A 14,744-nucleotide genomic window follows, 5' to 3' on the forward strand; every position below is an offset into this window, starting at 1 on the left:
GCGTCCCTAAAAAAAAAAAAGGAGTAAACTCCATGAAGGGTCCATAAAAGGACGCAAGGATGGTGGGCAGAAAAGATTGACCCTTGAAGGAAAATGTGGGAGACAGAAGAAACCCCTCTTAAAAGTGGGGAGTAGAGATTGAGGGCTTTAAATACACACACTGAGGGAGAGTCCTAGCCCTGGGGAGCAGCTCACCCTAGTAGAAAAAATTGCCTCCTTCAGTAGCAGTCCGCTCATACCCCTACACCATCCCCGTCAATCGCTTTGGAAGCAAAGAGGGCTTTCTGCACAAATTACAGTGGTACCTCGGGTTACAGACACTTCAGGTTACAGACTCCGCTAACCCAGAAATAGTACCTCCGGTTAAGAATTTTGCTTCAGGATGAGAACAGAAATCGTGCTCCGGCAGCACGGCGGCAGCGGTAGGCCCCATTAGCTAAAGTGGTGCTTCAGGTTAAGAACCGTTTCAGGTTAAGAACGGACCTCCAAAACAAATTAAGTACTTAACCTGAGGTACCACTGTATTCCCAGGTAAATTCTTTGTCTATTCTCATATGTGCCAAACTCAGCTCTTTAATATTTGTTGTGTCAATTGCATCCAAGTGATGAAGTGTCTGTTATCGCAGTATGCTGATTTATTTATTGATGTTATTTATTTTAGATGCATAAAAGTTATTTTAAAAAGTCTAGTGGGGATGTAATGGATCGGCCTTTTGAGTAAAGCTGAAAAGTTACTGCTTCATATGACTAACCTGCAGAAAGATGTTCCCTAAGTTATGCAGGGATTCAAAGTCATTGAAATCATTGGAGGGTTGCCATACGTCTGGGAATTCCCAGACATGCCCTATTTTGAGGCCCCTACATGCCTATCCAGGGGAATTTTACAATGTACCAGAATGCGGCAGCTAGACTGGTGACTGGGAGTGGCCACCAAGACCATATAACACCGGTCCTGAAAGACCTACATTGGCTCCCAGTACGTTTCCAAGCACAATTCAAAGTGTTGGTGCTGACCTTGAAAGCCCTAAACGGCCTTGGTCCAGTATACCTGAAGGAGCGTCTCCACCCCCATCGTTCAACCCAGACACTGAGGTCCAGCTCTGAGGGCCTTCTGGCGGTTCCCTCCCTGCAAAAAGTGAGGTTACAGGGAACCAGGCAGAGGGCCTTCTCGGTAGGGGCACCCGCCCTGTGGAACGCCCTCCCATCAGATGTCAAGGAAATAAACAACTATCTGACTTTTAGAAGACATCTGAAGGCAGTCCTGCTTATGGAAGTTTTTAATGTTTGATATTATTATTATTATTATTATTATTATTATTATTATTATTATTATTATTATTACAGTGGTACCTCGGGTTACAGATGCTTCAGGTTACATACGCTTCAGGTCACAGACTCCGCTAACCCAGAAATAGTACCTCGGGTTAAGAACTTTGCTTCAGGATGAGAACAGAAATCGTGCTCTGGCAGCGCGGCAGCAGCAGGAGGCCCCATTAGCTAAAGCGGTGCTTCAGGTTAAGAACAGTTTCAGGTTAAGAACGGACCTATAGAATGAATTAAGTTCTTAACTCGAGGTACCACTGTATTCTTGTTGTTGTTGTTGTTGTTGTTGTTGTTGTTGTTGTCGTTGCTGCTGTTGTTGTTGGTGGTGGTGGTATTCTGTTGGGAGCTGCCCAGAGTGGTTAAAAAAACCCAGCCAGATGGTCCGGGTATAAATAATAAATTTATTATTATTATTATTATTATTATTATTATTATTATTATTATTATTATTAGTTTTAATTTTGTGTGTGTGCACCCAAGCAGCTCCACCCAGTGGCAGAGAGGCTATCTGGTGACTGCCCTATTAAAAAGCTCAACAACTTTTTGTGTCTGGATTTTTGACTCTTGAAATATGGCAACCCTATAAAAGTGTTATTTTGACTGGATCATGGCTATTATTATTAATTATTATTATTGTTGTTGTTGTTGTTGTTTTTAACAAAAACAATAAACTTGACAAAGAAAGCAAAGGGTTCAAGATCCTGTTATTACAAAAATGGTGCCATTACAAAATCCCATTATTGCCAAAGATGGCTATTATCTACTGAGTTTTAAAGACTTAAGCAGATTTTTTTTTAAAAAAAGCATGGTTAGATCCCAACTATTCCACAGATCAGGATGGTTGAATGGTTCCTGCTGTAAAATGACAGGAAATGTATTTTATTAAATGAAGTGAACTGTACAATGATGCCTTTTATTTTCCTCCTGTGGATTGGTTTCATATTTTGCCTCAGCATAAGTTAAACAAAATTAAGACTATGATTATGCTAAAACGATGGAGCCCATTAAAGGAAAAGATAGAAAATGTTGAACTCCCCCAACAAAGTCATAAAGAATTATCAACTGTGCAATTAGTAAAGACTGAGCATACAAAGTGAAGTCTATTAAGTCATAAATGAAGGAGAAAAATGTTGTGCTTGGCAAACTGATGAGTAGATTTGGCTTAATTATTTTGAATTAATTGCTATTGGCTACAATAATTGGAAAATTAAAAATTTAAGGTATGGCCATAAAACCATTCCCATAAAATGAATCTGGTAATACAACCAGGCCATTTGTTTAACTATTTAGCATACAAAAGGCAAAGCAATAATAAGGATTATCTGGCAGAACTGTTCGGCGGAAGGAAGGCTTAGAAAACTGTGCTGCCTGTTCATGCGACGTTCAAGCTGAAGAATGTCAGTATTTGTCCGGAAATTCAATTTTGGTGAACTAAGGCCAGAACGCTAAGCACTGCTTATCCTTCAGCACCCTTAAATACAATGGGACTTACTTCTGAGTAAGCATGCATAGGCTAACACTTCTTTATTCCTTCAGAAACATATTAGTGTTAGAATTTGGTCCATATCATGTCGTCTCTTAGAGCAGGAGGAGCAAGCTCCCATTAGGAGACCACTTCTGTTTTGTAACAAGATAGATAGATAGATAGATACAGTGGTACCTCAGGTTACATACGCTTCAGGTAACGTACGCTTCAGGTTACAGACTCCGCTAACCCAGAAATAGTGCTTCAGGTTACGAACTTTGCTTCAGGATGAGAACAGAAATCATGCTCTAGTGGCGTGGTGGCAGCAGGAGGCCCCATTAGCTAAAGTGGTGCTTCAGGTTAAGAACAGTTTCAGGTTAAGAACGGAGCTCCGGAACGAATTAAGTACTTAACCCAAGGTACCACTGTAGATTAGATAGATGATAGATAGATAGATAGATAGATAGATAGATAGATAGAGATAGATATAGATAGATGATAGATAGGTAGATGATAGATGATGATAGATGATAGATAGATAGATAGATAGATAGATAGATAGATAGATAGATAGATAGATGATAGATAGAAGATAGATAGATGATAGATAGATAGATAGATATAGATAGATTAGATAGATAGATAGATAGATAGATAGATAGATAGATAGATAGATAGATGATAGATAGATGATAGATAGATAGATAGATAGATAGATAGATAGATAGATAGATAGATAGATGTTGATAGATAAGATAGGATAGACAGGCAGATAGATAGATATTTAGAGAATAAGCATATTTTCTCTATTACCATGGCATCTTTTCCTTTAAAAAAAATATGATGGAAATTATTCGAAGAGTACATGTATGCATGTGTCCTGGTGTGTGTTTTTTCATTTAAAACAAACAAACAAACAAACAGAAGCTGTTTTCCTTCCCAGTCTGTATATGCTCAGGAGTACTTGACCCAAGATGCCAGAATATTTGCAAATTTATGTTCGAGTATTAGAACTGGATATGGAACAACTGATTGGTTCAAAATTGGGAAAGGAGTATGACAAGGTTGTATATTGTCCCCCTGCTTATTTAACTTATATGCAGAATTCATCATGCAAAAGGCTGGGCTGGATGAATCCCTAGCCGGAATTAAGATTGCCGGAAGAAATATCAACAACCTCAGATATGCAGATGACTCAACCTTGATGGCAGAAAGTGAGGAGGAACCTTTTAATGAGGGTGAAATGGGAGAGCGCAAAATATGGTCTGAAGCTCAACATCAAAAAAACGAAAATCATGGCCACTGGGCCCATCACCTCCTGACAAATAGAAGGGGAAGAAATGGAGGCAGTGAGAGATTTTACTTTCTTGGACTCCATAATCACTGCAGATGGTGACAGCAGTCACGAAATTAAAAGACGCCTGCTTCTTGGGAGAAAAGCAATGACAAACTAGACAGCATCTTAAAAAGCAGAGACATCACCTTGCTGACAAAGGCCCGTATAGTTAAAGCTATGGTTTTCCCAGTAGTGATGTATGGAAGTGAGAGCTGGACCATAAAGAAGGCTGATCGCCAAAGAATTGATGCTTTTGAATTATGGTGCTGGAGGAGACTCTTGAGAGTCCCGTGGACTGCAAGAAGATCAAACCTATCCATTCTTAAGGGAATCAGCCCTGAGTGCTCACTGGAGGGACAGATCCTGAAGTTGAGGCTCCAATACTTTGGCCACCTCATGAGAAGAGAAGACTCCCTGGATAGGACCTTGATGTTGGGAAAGATTGAGGGCATAAGGAGAAGAGGACGACAGAGGACAAGATGGTTGGGCAATGTTCTCAAAGCTACCAGCATGAGTTTGACCAAACTGCAGGAGGCAGGCAGTGAAAGACAGGAGTGCCTGGCATGCTCTGGTCCATGGGGTCACGAAGAGTTGGAGATGATTAAATGACTAAACAACAACAAATTGACAGAATGGAGAAGATTCAGTCGTTCTGTCTTCCGCTCTCCACACCAACCAAACCATTCTCTCCATAGTGACAGGAGTTCTAATGGTATCAAGATGCATGGTGTACAATTCTACGGCTAAAGCTAAGCAGGTTGGAGCCCGCAAATTTCATGAATTTGAGACTTCAAAGGCTCAGCCCCTTAGAGGAAAAGTAAACTTGTAAGAAAGAAATTTTCCATTGTCAATTTGTGGTTTCCTTTACTGCTGAAAACCACAGAGGTTAAGGAAAGCCAAGGAAGCAGAAGGCGCGCACCGAAACAACTTTGATAGGATTGCTAATTCCTATCAAAATTATGAGGTCACGGTGACCATCTCTTGCTAGAATTGTGCTGCAGTGAGGAAGTGAGGAAATGTCCTCAGATGTTTCTCAAGGAGAAGTCTAGAAAATCATACTGAATACAACTTGAGATCCCATGACAAGACATATACACGCATGCACACACCTTGGCTTTTCTAAACTCTTTTGAACTCTGTCAGCAATTTCTCAAATGTTTCCAATGGATTGTCGAGCTCCCAAATTCTCATAAGCACAGCTGGGGAAGGTTTTCTAGTGGTAAAGTAAGTGACTGGGGTCAGAAAACCGATGACGTGCCAGAGGGCCTTCTCAGAAAAAGCAACCTGGTTGTGGCACCTTCTACCCTCTCTCAGCTGGCCACCTTGCTTTGTCTTTCGGCACCAGCTGAAGATGTCCTTCTGCCAGACCTTGTGAATTTGTTGTGAATGTGCCTCCGATGCTCAAACCCTCCAACATTTCTCCACTGAAAATAAGGACATCCTATTCCATAATGATTTTACTATTTATACCCCACCCATCTGACTGGGATGCCGTAGCCACTCTGGGCAGCTTTCAACATATATAAAAACATAATAAAACATTGAACATTTTTTAAAAAAACAAACTCTCCTTACCTATGCCTTCAGATGTCTTCTAAAGGTACTATAGTTACTTATCTCCTTGGCTTGGGGCTCAAGCATAGCTGTCAAGCGTCCCTTATTTGGCGGGACAGTCCCTTATCCCAGCACCATGTCCCGCTGCTGTCCCTTATTGATGAAGCTTTGTTTGGCTGCTGGCTGGGCTTTCTGCCTTTGCCTCGGAAGGGCTCAGAAGTTGAACCTACCTGTGCCCGGAAAATCCCTTATTTTGGTTGCTGAGCCCTTATTTTCGAGGCTGCTGGTCCCTTATTTTCAAATCTGTAAGTTGACAGCTATGGGCTCAACAATTGCATAACTCCATACCCTCCAACATTTCTCCAATGAAAATAGGGATGTCCTAAGGAAAAGCAGGACGTTCCAGAATCAAATCAGAAACCAGAATGGCTTCTGCAAATCAGGGACTGTCCATGGAAAATAGGGACACTTGGAGGGTCTGCAATGTACATGTGTGTGTGGCCTCCTCCCTTTTCATCCCTCTTCTTCACAGCAGGCCTGGTACCAGTGGTACCATACATTTGAACATGTAACTGACATGGCTTCCTCCAAAGAACACCGGGCACTATAGGTTGCCCACCCCCACAGAGCTACAGTCCATAGCACCCTAAACAAATTACAGTGCCCAGGATTCTTTAGGGCAAGCCATGTGCTTTAAATGTGTGTTAAGTGTGCTTCAAATATGCGCTATGAGTAAGGTAAAAAGGTAAAGGACGCCTGGACGGTTAAGTACAGTGAAAGGCGCTCATCTCACTTTCAGGCCGAGGGAGCTGGCGTTTGTCCACAGACAGCTTTCCAGGTCATGTGGCCAGCATGACTAAGCCGCTTCTGGCGCAACGGGACACCTTGAAGGAAACCAGAGCGCACAGAAACACCATTGACCTTCCCGCTGCAGCGGTACCTATTTATCTACTTGCACTGGTGTGCTTTCAAACTGCTAGGTTCGCAGGAGCTGGGACAGAGCAGCAGGAGCTCGCCCCGTCATGCAGATTGAAACCATCAAATTCTAATCTGCAAGCCCAAGAGGCTCAGTGGTTTAGACCACAGCACCACCTGTGTCCCAGAGCTATGAATATGACCCTTCAGAAGGATTGGTTTACAATGATTTTTCACTGTATTTTATTTTTGTGTGTATAGTTGCACTTTAAATTGTTGCACCTCACTTCGATATTACTTCTGAGGAGAGGTTGGATATAATTCTATAAATGAATGAAATAATTTCTACTCAATAAGCAGTACAACAAGCAATTACGTTTTTTCCACTCTAGATCTACAGTGGTACCTCGGGTTACATACGCTTCAGGTTACAGATGCTTCAAGTTATAGACTCCGCTAAACCAGAAATAGTACCTCGGGTTAAGAACTTTGATTCAGGATGAGAATAGAAATCGTGCAGCAGCAGCGGGAGGCCCCATTAGCTAAAGTGGTGCTTCAGGTTAAGAACAGTTTCAGGTTAAGAATGGACCTCCAGAATGAATTAAGTTCTTAACCCGAGATACCACTGTATTCATGCAGATTCACATTGTCATCCATGGATGGAGCACGAAGGATAGGCAGAGAGGGACGTACCTTACTTGGGTCACAGACCTTGTCTGATACTTGTTGGCAGGATCAGGTAAAGTGTTCTCTTTCCAATACACAAATAATACTAAATGTGGAAAGACTTAACATTTGTGAAGAGTTTTTGGGACCCTCCTAAAGATACCTTTCAAACACTAAGTGTGACTCTCCCACTAGTTACAAAAGTAATAAGCCGAAAGAGGGGGAAATTCCCTCACACACTTCCAATTACTGAATTAAAAATAATATTAACGTTAAGTCAGAAATGATTGATGCCTGTGACCCTACTTCAGTCTTGCCCTCTTGTATTTTTCCCGTTTGATTTCTGCTTGAGTGGAATATAAAAAAGTCTTGCTGTATCCATTATAAGATTTGAAGACAAGCAAGTTCACTGCCAGCAGCTACTCCACTTATTCTTTTAAATGGAAATTTGCCGTCTGCTGTATCACACAGGGTGAGGGGAGGGGGAATACAGAACTATTTTTTGCAGCTTGTTCACTGAACAGATTATTGGAAGGGGAAAAGGCATTTCCCCCCCCTCTTACACATTTCCAAATTTCAGTGAAAATACCATCTTGGCAACTTGAATTGGGGGAAACAGTTTTACTCTCATATTGCTACTATGCTTCATTCGGAAACTGTAACTACATCCATGGCAAAAATAATAATAATCCATGCTCCGAGGATGTTACCTATCAAAGACTTCATTTCTAAACTCGCATTATGCACAGTGGGACTTGTTTCCAAGTAGACGTGCATTTCTTTTTCAGTAAATTCCTCAGGTGATTTGCAGGATTTGATTTTTTAAAATAGAGGTTTGCAAGATTAGAGAAGACTGTACAAGGCAGCAGTGGTGATGCCTGAACTTTTTTCTGATAAATTTATACGTTCTACCACACATTCTTATTCTACCCCTAAGCCTATTTATTACTTCCAAGAATTTTCTATTTATCTTGTATCACAATATTTAGCTAGGTATTCTTTAAATTTCTTCCAATCCTCTTGTGTCTCCTCTTCCTTCTGGTCGTGGATTCTTCCAGTCAGGTCAGTCAGCTCCATAAAGTCCAACATCTTCATCTGCCATTCTTCTATTGTTGGTTTTTCTTGCAATTTCCAGTTTTTGGCTAATAAATGTCTTGCCGCTGTAGTGGCATACAAAAACAGTCTAACATCTTTTTTAGGCAATTCCAGTCCTAGTATTCCACTAGACCTCTGGTTTCTTAATAAATGTATTTTTCAACATTTTTTTCAACTCATTATAAATCTTTTCCCAGAAGTCTTTAGGTGGCATCTGATTCTAGGCAAAAAGACTGCAGCCTCCTGAGTTCAGTCACGGCTTTCTCCTGTTCTGCCTCCCCACTTCACGGATCAAAGCCATCCCCAGCCTCCACTGAGGCTTTCTGTTGTTGTTGTTGTTGTTGTTGTTGTTGTTTAGTAGTTTAGTCATGTCCGACTCTTCGTGACCCCATGGACCAGAGCACGCCAGGCACTTCTGTCTTCCACTGCCTCCCGCAGTTTGGTCAAACTCATGCTGGTAGCTTCAAGAACACTGTCCAACCATCTCGTCCTCTGTCGTCCCCTTCTCCTTGCGCCCTCCATCTTTCCCAACATCAGGGTCTTTTCCAAGGAGTCTTCTCTTCTCATGAGGTGGCCAAAGTATTGGAGCCTCAGCTTCAGGATCTGTCCTTCCAGTGAGCACTCAGGGCTGATTTCCTTAAGAATGGAGAGGTTTGTTCTTCTTGCAGTCCATGGCACTCTCAAGAGTCTCCTCCAGCTCCATAATTCAAAAGCATCAATTCTTCGGCGATCAGCCTTCTTGATGGTCCAGCTCTCACTTCTACTCCACGTGAAATCTGGACGGGGGGAGCCAGCATTCCTCTTTCAAAACAACCAAAGTTGGGGTAGAGATTCCCATTCCCCCAACCCAAGTTCCTACCATTCAGGCCCCCCTATGTTTATTTCTCCCACCTCTTCCATCAGGGCCTGCTGACCCCAGCCTGACCCTGGCAGACGTCATCACTCCTTTGAAAGGAAGCATCAGAGCAACACTATGCCAGTGCGGTCATGATTGCGCTGTTAGAATTTATTCAGTTGTTTTGCTATCTGCTGCATTCTGTCCCACCATTGGTAGTTTATAGCATCAAGTTTGGCTGAGAGATGGCAAGTTGCCCAAAGCCACTTGAGGGGCAGCACCAAACGAGTGAGGATTCCCCTTGTTCTTTGCTCTACATTCAAGTATGCCTGCAGACTCTCTCTTTACCAACACATAAATTCCTCCTGGTACCCTTCATGCTGCCACAATTGCTCTATTCACTTCTCTCAGGTGTGCTTCAAATTTGCTGGGGCTTCAGTGTCTGCGTTGCTAGGAAGCAGCTGTTCCGCGGGTAAGGCGTTAGCGTGCAAGTTGTATTTGCCATAACACGTTTGTCTCTCAGCAATGACACCTTGCTTTTCGATTCGCGGCGTTTTGTACAGCCTTTCTTGTATAGCCTTTCATGTCGCTGCGGTCTCATTCATTTCCGTTTCTTGAGGAAAGCTTCCTAGACAAGTGCTCAGGTTTTCCATCATTGTTCCTGACATTCTGCCACTTTCATCTGGAGCGGAGAATCTTAGGAGGCTCCTTCGTAGAAAATGTGGTTAATTATCGTTTCCCTTTGAGTGGAGACAACCATTTGGTTGATTTGCAACTTTGTCCCTGGCTATGGTACAAGGAGCACTGGAGAACGGGGTTTTTCCTCCTTTTGCTGCTAATAATCATAATATTTCCACAGGGAAAGGAAGGTGGAGTTCAGAAAGATGCATGCTTCCTGCTACAGAAAAGACCTAACTACAGTCATACCTCATGTTATGTCTGCTTCATGTTAGGTTCTTTCAGGATACGACCAGGAAGTACCGGAAAGGGTTACTTCCAGGTTTCGCCACTCGCACATGCGCAAATGCGCAAAATGACATCACATGCATGCGCAGAAGCGGCAAATCGCAACCCGCACATGCGCAGACGCGGGTTGCGTTCTTTTCATGTTGCAAACAGGCCTCCGGAATGGATCCCGTTCACAACCAGAGGTACCACTGTATTTGAGACACTGTTGAAATTGTTCAAGAATTTGCCTGCACTTCTGCCAATACTAGCGAGACCTTGACTGAGCTTTACTGAAACCACTGCACCCTAGAATCAGTTTTTAGGCATCCTCAGCTGGCTGCTTAAAATATTATCTCCTTGCTTTTTTTTTAATCATCTCCTTTTGGCATCCCTATGAATATAGTGAATATTCCCAGTGTGGAGTCTAGTCTCACATAAACAATTCATAAACATGGTTCTCACAGAAGGACATCAAAGTGCAGTGAATATGAAACCCAGTTCATTCGTACTCATTATTGCCATGTTGTCAATGCTTTTCTACAGGATGCTATGTAGTAAGGGCTTGCCTTAATGTTTCCACTTGAACAAACTGTTGGTAGCAGAAATGGTTAAAAAAGAAAAAAAAAAGACTGCAAAATAGTTAATAATAATCACCCTGTTATATCTCAACTCCCCTAGAATTCTCTTTAGGCATTTGTAATGCAGATTAGAGGGACGCGAGTGGCGCTGTGGGTTAAACCACAAAGCCTAGGGCTTGCCAATCAGAAGGTCGGTGGTTCAAATCCCCGCGACGGGGTGAGCTCCCATTGTTCAGTCCCAGCTCCTGCCAACCTAGCAGTTCGAAAGCACATCAAAGTGCAAGTAGATAAATAGGTAATGCTCTGGCGGAAAGGTAAACGGTGTTTCCGTGCGCTGCTCTGGTTTCGCCAGAAGCAGCTTAGCCATGCTGGCCACATGACCCGGAAGCTGTACGCCGGCTCCCTCAGCCAGTAAAGTGAGATGAGCGCTGCAACCCCAGAGTCGGTCACGACTGGACCTAATGGTCAGGGGTCTCTTTACCTTTGAATGTAGATTAAGGAAACAGACAGGAAAAGGGCCAAAGCTGCTGTGACGAGGGATCTGAAAGCATTATGAAAAGAGGACTTCTCCAGAAGTTTCCAACGGTTCTCCAAATGTTGTCAATGGTGCATTGTATCAGAGTTGGCCTACTTTGAAGGCCTGTAAGGCATGTATGCTCGAATATTTCTCGCTGTCCGATTTCTGTGACTATACACCAAACTTTCCGGTCACACCTTGTATTTCATCCAGGTCAGGGTTGAGGCAGCAGCAGGGCATGCTTTAATGGCCCCCTAGATGTGCGTGTGCCCAGCCCATGCCACCAATGCCAGAGCAACACCAGCTCCAGGCCACTTTGTGACTGTTTCGGTTGGTTTGAGAACTATTTTTGGAAGCCAAACGTCTGACGGCGCTTCCACGGCTTCCGATTGGCTGCAGGAGCTTCCTGCAGCCAATCAGAAGTCGTGCTTTGCTTTCAGAATGTTTTTGAAGTCAAACGGACCAGTACAGGCCACATGATCTCCTGCAATGATTTTACAAAGCTTTTAATGTTTAATAGGTTATTGTATTTTAGTGTTTTGTTGGAAGCTGCCCAGAGTGGCTGGGGAAACCCAGCTAGATGGGCGGAGTATAAATAATAAATTATTATTATTATTATTATTATTCCAAGGTACGACTGTGTAAGAGAACAAGAGAGGCGTTCATGGTGAGTTCTGGCACCTCTTTTTCAAAGGAAAAAAATAAGGCTAATATAGTTCTACCAGTTTTTTCAGCAGATTCCTAAATGAAATCTCATTTTTAATTCACCCAAAAAAAAACTGCTGTGCCATAAAAACCATTCACAAAATGGCAAAAGATACATACTTGGCCAACTCAAAGGTTTAGAGGTCTGATCCAAATAACAGATCAATTCCATTGAATGCTTGACCCGAATCTTCTGTTTTTAATGGCAGTATTTTATTAATGTGCATTATATCATTGTGCATTTTTAATTAAGAGTTTTCACTTTTTAATGTTCATATAATTTTATTTTATTTTTACATTTTGTAAGCCACTCCTATTTGGTCATTAAGTGGTATATAAGACGCAGGAGTAGTTTAATGAGCCCTTTGATTTGAAGACTTGCGAAGAGGAACAAATGATTCAAATTGCAATCCTAAACACACCAGGGAGTAAACCCTGTTGAACATAATGCGATTGCACTGTAAAATATTAAGAATGAACAATTTGCACATTTAGAAGACACATTTTAACCCCCAGATACTACTGAAATCCAGCCAGGCAGTTCTCTCGCACGCTTTGAAATCAACGGAACTTTAAGAGTGTTTAATTTTGACTGGATTGAGACCATGTTAACGTAAATTGATTGCGGTGGGTGGAAGAGATGGAATCCAAGTAATGATGAAGAAGGAGGTCGTGTCCGGTTTACCTGTCAACAGACAAGTTGACAAGGCTCACTAACTTCACATTTTAGCAAACTTTTCAATTAGCACCCTCTCCCCTCCCCTTGCTATTTAAATATGCTTAAAGTAATGGTTTTCTGTAATTTCTCTCTCTCTCTTTTCCCCCTTTGGAAACATACCGTGCTATTGTCAGCTTTAAAAAGAAGCAATTTCCTGACTTTTTGAGATTGAGCAGGTCAAGGAAAAATTACTACTGTGGAAACCCTATAATTAAATAGACTAGACAGCTGCACTTATGAGAAACTAAATTTAAGTTTATGCTATTAATACTTGATTTGGGGGTGGCACTTGGAGTTGTAAGCAGAAGTTAAATTTGCTGCCAGCCACCACCCCCACCCCCCCACTTGAAACACGTTTCCCCCCTCCCTTTTTAAAGAAGAAAATCTTTTTCTTTTTTTTTCTTCAAAATAGCCTTTCCTTTTTCTTTCTTTTTGGGAAAAAAATATATATTTCTAACTAGCTGATAGAACAATTAGAACATGCAGCTTAAGAAAAACTCCTCTCTCCCTTCCTTTTTTACTTTCGGTTATTATAATGTTATAATTTGGGGAAAATAGGTAAAGGTGAAAACAACATATATGTTCCTCTTTACAATCATGGAACTAGAAAAACACTTTTAAACATTCAGCTAACTGAAATAAAACACAGTTTCCCAAATTGCACTAACAGCGCATATATACTTACATCTCACACATCAGTTTTTAAAAAAGTACAAATGCAGTCATTTTAATGTTTGCAGACTGCCAACTATATATAAAGGCAAGGTTTTCTGAAGAAAAATTTAAAAATATCTTAGATTCTTGGAAGATAAATAAAGGGATGGTTGTTATTATTACTTCACAATATCACTATTTTGAAATGAAAGGAATTGCCAGCCCATAGCATGAATCTCTGGAATAACTCTTTCAAAACTAAGTGTCCCAGAAACCCAAAATAAAAGTTGGCATATGACGAAACAAAAAAGGGAAAAAAGGAGGGGGGTATTTTGAAGTGGCAATACTCATGATTTTCCACAATGGGGAGTTATTCTAAGTCTTGAGGTACATTTTGCTTTCGTTTTCTCAGAACACGTGTCACTGGCTAAATAGGACTTCTAATATTATTTTTGCCTTGGGGAATATCATGGAAGTCTCTCTTACAAACACATACAAAACAAAAAAAGTCTTCACAACTTTCCCCCCAAATGCATGCAAAAGCAATTAATACACCTTTAGCCAAAAGAACATTACAACTACATTGTTTCAGGCAGATTTTTATCTGTGACGCCATTCAAAAATCCTTTATTAGGCCTTTTATCCAGAATACCTTTTTATTATTATTGCCATCTCTTTGTTCCTTGCATTACAGAATATGTGGAAACTCAGAGCTCGCATCTTCAAGCAGGGCATGAATTGAACCCAGGTTTATGTGCTAAACCGATCCGTAGCAGTGTCAAAAGAAATACACATGTCCCAATAGGTGTGTTCCTAGTTATCATATATTTAACTAAATTGATTCAACAACTGCTGGTAGGTGACACGTATCAAAACATGTCACATATATGCACATTAGGTAGATTGATGAATACACCAATAAAGGAAGCAATAGTAACTGGCAAAATATTTCAGATCCATGTCTGCTTCGTGTTTTCGTTCCTGCATCTGCTTGGCGAGTCAGTAGCAGCTTTTTCCCCTTTCGGTGTGTGTGTGTGGTGCTGGAATTCTGTTTTCCAGCTGCCCTGATTCCATGGAGTAAAGGAAAACTGAAAAGGAAAGCTTCTCGTCAGTAGATGCAGGCATTGTAATAATAATATTAGATTATCATGCTGTCACGAAGCAGTCTACTTGTGAGCACATCCAGGGATAAACACACGCAAAGAAGGCCTGCTTGGAAAAGGGTGATTAGAGATTGCCACCTACCCAAACGAGCTTTGCCCACAAATCAGCAAATGTGATCCTCTCCTTAAAAGACGTGGCAGTGGCAAGAAGTGACGGCGACTATTTAAAGCATAATTATGCACTGCCTCCAGCATGCAGAATGCTTTTGCTTAACTTCAACCAAGAGTTAATTGATAATGCCACTTTGCAAAAGCGCTGGGCCTGCACCACA

The 14,744-nt window shown here is 41.6% G+C and overlaps 1 long non-coding RNA gene across 1 annotated transcript in view; it reads left to right on the top strand.

Annotated features, from left to right (window-relative positions):
• LOC144325243 (uncharacterized) overlaps nt 1-14,744 on the top strand; it is a 69,246-nt gene that overhangs the window by 18,658 nt on the left and 35,844 nt on the right. The gene's annotated exons all lie outside the window — the stretch shown is intronic.

The sequence above is a fragment of the Podarcis muralis genome, chromosome 1 (assembly GCF_964188315.1).
Source record: "Podarcis muralis chromosome 1, rPodMur119.hap1.1, whole genome shotgun sequence".
Taxonomy (NCBI): Eukaryota; Metazoa; Chordata; class Lepidosauria; order Squamata; family Lacertidae; genus Podarcis; species Podarcis muralis.